Source organism: Arachis ipaensis, chromosome B07, assembly GCF_000816755.2.
Source record: "Arachis ipaensis cultivar K30076 chromosome B07, Araip1.1, whole genome shotgun sequence".
Classification (NCBI taxonomy): Eukaryota; Viridiplantae; Streptophyta; class Magnoliopsida; order Fabales; family Fabaceae; genus Arachis; species Arachis ipaensis.
In genome coordinates, this window is record NC_029791.2 from 44,573,985 (window position 1) to 44,581,526 (window position 7,542).

Consider the following 7,542-nt stretch of genomic DNA (forward strand, 5'->3'; position numbering starts at 1 on the left):
TCAAACAGCGATTTTATTAAAAAAGAATATTATTATTTATCATCATAATAAATAAACAGGAATAATCAAACAATTTAAATGGGGTTGATATAATCTCCTTATATTATATTTAAAAAAATAATTTAAACTGAGATATTTTAATAAAACAATTAGTTTAACTAGAGTATTTTAATGAAATAATTTTGAGTTAATAAAATAATTATTTAGTGGTCATAATATAATAGCCACTATTTTTTTTTATTTAAGCTATGTTATTGTGGTAATTATGTAATTGCCATTATTACTATATATTATACTGGTATTATTATTATCGCCATTAAATTATTATCTTTTTATTCTTTTAATTCTATTTTCTCTAAATCAATAGTGGCCATTGTCAATATTGTCACTAATTTTTTTTTTTTATATTTTTTTGTCTCGTCTTAATTTAGTCAGAAATTTTGTTCCCTAAATCAAGTAATCAAAAGAGAGAAATTCATTACACCCTTCCCTCCCTCGCCAACCACCACCGTAGGCCTTACCATCGTCGATGACCGTCTATCATCCTTCAATCATTCACACTCATTAAAATTGATCATTCTTCATGTTTCATCTTCCCCCTATATCCACATCGTTATTCTTGTTTGTCCATGTCTCAGATCTCCATTGCTAGGTTTGGTTCTTATCGCCAATGTCATTCGCCAAGGAAGAAACGAAAATATGACGAAACTTGCAGCACTACCTTCATCTTCTAAACCATCGTACATTAATGATGGTAGGAAAATCTGACGCAGAGGTTGAGGAGGTTCTTGATCATATTCTCACTTCCACCACATGCACTATTGCAAATCTCACGCACGCGCTACACTCTTCAAATCTCATTCTCAATTCAATCTCTCAAACACACTGCAATATCTTAATCACCATTCTCACTCAATCTTCTTCATCGTCGATTGTAACCGACGCGCCTCTACTGCTTGCACCATCGTCGGTCATGCGCGTGCATACAATTTTCATATCTCGATTTCGGTCTTGATATCACTTTAACCGCTCTGATTGTTCTTGATTTAGGTTTTCGTCTTCAATTTCTTCGATTCTGGGATTTTTGAATACTTTGTGATTTTTGCGTCTTTCTTTTTTGTGTGTCATGTGTGTGTAGCGGCTACAATTCCCGTGGTTAGAAACAACACCAATTTTTGGTGACTCTGCCTCTGTATAATGCAACTACTATAGAGTAATGGAGGTAACTAAATTAATGTTCATTCTTTTCCATGCTAGATTTTTCTCTGGAATTTGGAATATTGTCATTGTTAGTTCAAGAATGTGGTGGTTTATCAAACAAAATAATCGAGTAGAGCTAATAGGTAGAACAAACCTGCCTATGGTAGATAGGTTTGTTTATACAACATCTATGTTTTTTATGATCCATGGTAAAACATTATTGTTTCTAATAATTGGCTACGATATTGGAGTAGGATAGTCCAAAATCTATATAGTAGGCCAATTTCAGTAGAAGTTTGTATTAATCAATAGCTGGTAGAGTGGTTGGTAATTTCTAAGATATCTACCAATTTATCATGCAAGGATTGTATTTCAAATTTTAAATTTAGGGTCTAATCAATCTATAAGTTATTATCTTAATGGCATGCCATGCTACTTATTACAGAACCTTGGTAATTGGCTAGTTGTTGATCCGCTACTATCATATGGACGAGGAAGGGAGTTGCCATGTAGAAGGCACAAGAGCCTTATTTATGGACCAGATTTTACTGATGTTATTATAAAAAGGTACATGCTAGCTAGTTTTCTGATGCTGTAAGTGTTCCAGTGATATGTTATAGGTAGTGGAATTGATAAATTGAACTTAGTGGGGGGTTTTCATATCGAATTTAACCTTTTTAGGTTCTCCATTTTGGAATATCCATCCTATATATTGCAGGTTTATCTTCTATGGGCTAATCTAGTTAAAGAGTTCATTTCCAATAGTGTTGATGGCATATGGAATGATATGAATGAACCTGCTGTTTTTAAGGCATGTTTTATAATAAACTTGTGGGTAATATATGCAAGTAGGATGTGATTCAATTATATAATAGTAAGATGCGGTTCTGCAGCGTGATTCTGAATTTATTTTGTGAAGTTTGTCTTTGTTGAGTGTGTCAATGGTTTTGCAAGGTAATATTTTTTATTGAATATTTATGTATTTACAACATAAATATTGGAATCCAGTAAGCTATTTTTAGTCTTGATTTTAGGATATTTGCTGGAACTGCAACACCTAGGATTTTTGGAAGGTGGATGGGTGTAGGTTCACTCTGATAGCAAGAAGTATTACAACTACTTTATATACTTAATATTAAAATAGGAGCCTTTGACTCGACATCGTACCGCTGATTTCTTTGAAAACCAAAAATAATTACTTTATCTCAAAAAAAAAAAAAAAACAAACAGGCATAGATTCGTAAACAAGACTCCTTACATAATAGCTTATAATGTAATATACATATAAAACATACAACTCCTATCCCTCTTACAAAATTATAATAAGAAAGACGAAGGAAGAAAAATTATCTAACTAATACAACATCATATAAACCAAAATGCAGTAAAACTCTTCATCATAATGCTCCTTCATCCGATTCCTGAAAAGGTAAAGCTGTAGGGGGTGAGAACCTAACCCCATGGTCTCATCATGGAGTTTCAGAATTGTCATAAGAAGATATTTAATAAGAAAATAGTTTTCAAACTCAGTGATTATCATTGTCTTATGAATCTTTTAATAACCAACTGTTAATCACTCAAAACCTTTTCAAAGAAACAATATTTAATTTTTCAGAAATCCAAAACTTTTCTTTTCTTATAAGAAAATCTTAATCAGTTTCCTAGACGGTATGAATAACCAACCTGTTTCCAAGCATCGGTTTATTAAGTCTATACTGAACCAGCTTGATTTTTCATACTTTACTAATATCTCAATCAGAAACCAATCAAATTAGAAACCAATCACAGCCTTTAGCCCATCACATAATCAATCAACACAATCATCATCTCATCATCAATACTCAATCTCAAAAATTACCACATCTCAAACAAACACAGGCAAAACAGACAAGGAAAATACAGGTATAGATAACAGTTACAGTAAATAGATCAGATAGTAGTTAATAAAAGTTTAGCAATTAGGCAAACCAAAACAAATTCAAACCCAAACAAAGCATACAAATGCATATGATACATGCCTATCCTATGGCTGATGATATCATCTGTCAGTTATATAGCCAACCCGACACGTCCTGGTAGCTAACCATTGACTGAAACACCCATGCGGAGTAAGTGGGTTTGAGCTACAACCCCCTTACTACTACCCGCTTAATCCAGAGCCAGTGGAATAAATACTAATGCAGCTACTACCCAGGCGGGTGTTTAAAAGCTCAACCTGGAGCGAGTGGAATAACCACTACTGCCGCTACTACCCAGGCATCACAAACATACATTTATTCAGTTTAAATCAAGCGTCATCATTATCAAATCTCATACATTAACCTGGAGCAAGCGGGACGAACCACCATCCTTGCTACTACTCTGGTATCACAATCAGAATCACATTCAATATCATTTCATCAACCACAATTCATTCATTTCTAAATAAAGCAAAACTCAAAACATAACCCTTTTCAAATTATAAAATCCTTTTTAAAAATCCAAAGCGTTCTAACAAGCACTTCAAACAAAATCTCCAATTTTATAAAAATTTGGGCAGCATCTCCTCTAAAACTTGGATTCTACCACCCTTTTCGGGTCCCAACCAAACCATTTCTCAAACTCCTTTCAACTCAATTCCAAAATCAGACCAATTTCAATATCTCAAACCATTTTCCAGAATCAAACTAATTCTAACTGAACATATACTCTGCTAACTGCTGTATTTGCTACCTGTACTACCTGTTTTCTACTTGTGCTTGAAATTGTTTGGTTGTATGTCTCTGCTAAATCATTGGTGATGGAGGAGCGGAGGAAGGATGGGCCAGGTTGGTGATAACGTTAGGTTCAAGTAAGTAAGTTTAGAATTCCTTATAATACCTACCCTTCTTATGGCTTCTGTTTAGAGTTTAAGTTTTATGACTGAGTATTGGCATTCTAGGATTGCCTCTGGCATTTCCAAGACCTTATATATTATATGTGTGGCACCTTTACCATGCTGAAAACCTCTGGTTCTCACCCCATACTGTGTTGTTATTTTTAGATGCAGGTCAAGAGGCTCCTCGCTAGGCGTCTAGATTTCTGAAGCGGAATGGTCCCTGTGTTCTTTTGATTATCAGTTTATGTACATATATGCTTAGCTTTCTCTCCAAGAAACTTGTTTATTTTGTCCCTCTTAGAGGTTTAAGGAGAGTTAAGGCTTTATTTCAGTATTTTGGGTATTTTGGGATACTTGTATATGTATGTAAATATTCTCCGGCCAGCCTTGGCTTCGCAGGCTGAGTCAGGAGCTAGTTATGCTGTATTCTTGGCTATATATCCACTCTTTCGCTTTTTCATATCTATGATCTTTAGGTTTCTTAGCACGCAAGTAATTCCGTTTTTTGAGCATTGCGCTTTTTATTTTGCGATTTTTGCTTTATCTGTTTTTCAAGGCTCCTAGTATATTATATCTTTCCGCTATTATACGTATGTATTTTATTTTAGAGGTCCATAACACCACACTACCTCTATTAAGTTGAAAATAATTTTATAATGAGGAGCCTTGAAGAATAAACTAATCAAAAGCGAAAATAGAAAATTGTATCACACTCATGCGTATTAGCGTAAACAGAATGGACAAGATCAATGAAAACTGGAAAACGTAATGTACATATCAGAGTTCCAAAATACAGATATCAAGCTCCATACTCGACCTGCGAAGCTAAGGCCGGGCAGAGTATATAATTATATATTTATATACAACCCAAAATAAAACTCAAACTACAAAATAAACACCTATATCTCCAAGTCAATCTCTAGGAGGGACAAAATACAAAAATATACATGTGGAGATTTTATAAACATCTATACATAGCCTAAAACAAAATATGACAGTCCAAAAGATAGTTCTTCGCTTGTAAGGAGGGTCTCCAGATGCTTAACGAGGTGTCTCTCGACCTGCATCTGAAAAACAACAAAATATATATGAAATGAGAATCATAGGTTCTCAGTATGGTAAAGGTGCCCACATAGATAATATATAAGGTCCCGGGAAAGCCAGAAGCGATCCTAGAACTCCGATACTCAGGTTTAAAACTTAAAGTTTATAAATGGAAACCATAAACAGGGTAGGTTATCTAAGGTTCTTATTTCTAATTTCTTTCTAACTTAAGCCCTAACTTCCACCTTCCTCCAATCCTCCAAAACTCCGGTGCACAGACAAGCAATACAGACAAATCAAACACAAGCAGGATACAGATACAGCAAGTAGCAAATATAGCAGGTAAGCATAATAATCACATAGGCAAGCCCAATTAATGCATACTCAAACAAAACACGCATATGCATATAATGTATGTCTACCCTATGGTCGATGAGTCTCATCTGTCGGTTATAAAGTCAAACCCGACATGTCTGGTAGCTAACTCAGACATTGTCTCTCTGTTGCGCATCAATACCATTAGAGGGAATACGTGCCCTGTTACTATTAGAGGGATTATGTGCCCTGTCACCATTAGAGGGATTATGTGCCCTGTCACCCTTACAACCAGAGAGAAAACACAGACATACTTGTCATCAATCATCCTCAACCATGTCTCATTTATTATATTTATTCAAATTTAATCATAATCTTCATACCTCTCATTCCGTCTACCAAAAATCCCAACTCAAACACAATTCATTCTTTCTAATTAATTCAAACTCAAAACGTAATCCTTTTCTTAATAACTCAAAATCAAATTATAAAATCCTTAAAAATACAAACCTTTCTAACTAATCACTTCCAATGAAGTCTCATATTTTCATAAAAATTTCAGCAGCATATCCTCTAACTTGGACTTTTGACACCTATTAAGGGCTCCAACCACCAAATCAAACACCTCTCAGTTATTCAAATCATTCCTAATATCAAATTATTTCAAAATTAAATCAATTCTAATATTAAATTTTTTTCCAAAACCAACCAACCCCAATATCAAACCGTTTACGAAATTGAATCATACATCATATACCATATACCCAATCCATCAATAATTCATTCAGCTCATTCCTATCTTAAGGTCTTCTAGCCTAAGTTTTCACGTGACATTAAACATTAACTACGAGAAACCAAAACCATACCTTAGCCGATTCCTCTCTAAGCTCAGAACACCTCAAAAACCTCTCCTTTCACAAGCTCCAAGCCTCCAAATGTCAATTCTTCAAACCTAACTACTCGAATTTTGTTCCAAACCGCCCAATTGAACTCCAAATCAACCAAAACATAATCTATTTCACACAATATCACTATAATCATCATAGAGTTCACTAATTCAATGATTCACAAGGGTTTAATAGTTTCTTACCTTACTCACAGATCTATTGGACAAAACCTAGTGATTATCTGCTGCTAGAGTTCACCTAAAATCATTCAATTTCTCAATACTCAAACCCTAAAATCATGAAATTAGGGAGAGGTAGAACTATAAGAGAAACGCCAAATTCTTAATTTGTTCCGATAGAATTGAAGAGAATTCCGAGATAAACACGTAGTCGCTAACGACTCGTCAATCGAAGTTCCAGATTGAAAGTTACGGGCGACGGAAGTTAACGTGATGAGGGTTAGGAATTTAAGCTAATCTCTCTCTCATCCAGTTAAAGAATGAAAGAACGAAATAAAGATGGCTAAAGATTGGTCCTTATATATGTGTCTTGGGTTCGGTTCAAGCCCGGTTCAACTGATTCGGCCTGTTGACCCGATTTTGGGCCAATATCTTTAAAATTAGTGTCTCCATTCTGTAGAAGTCATTCTGAAGAAGGCACAAACGATCATGAACCCTAGTCTTTTGGGGAAGAGGTTGGTTCGCAATTGCCTATATAAATTCTTTTTTGGTCTTATTTAGTTCCTTGTCTTTGCTTGATATCAACTTTAAAATGAGTTAATTGAAATAAATAAATATATTCCCACATGTACTTCATTTCATGCTTTAAGTTTTGGTGTTACACTACAAGATTTCTACTTATTTTTGGGATTTTTTTGTGGAAGTTTTAAAAAACCTCCATAACATATTTTATTTATGGTAAAATATGAAACCTCCATTAATTAATAGTTTAAATTTCTAAGCCTAATTGTCCAAACAAATAGTCAGTCCCTAATCTACTTGTCCAAAAAAATCAAAAGAGGAACAAGGGTGAGAAACAAACCCTAGATCTATGCCACCGTATTCTTCTCTTCGCTATAGACACCATCAAGCTTGCCGTAGCATCTGAGATCAGAGGGAGAGTAACCAGCGACGCCCGCGACGCTATCCTTGCCGACATCCAGGAGCAGGTTTCCATCCTCAACTCCACTTTCTCACGGAAGGAGTCAGATCGAGCCGCCGCCAAGCGCGCCACTCACGC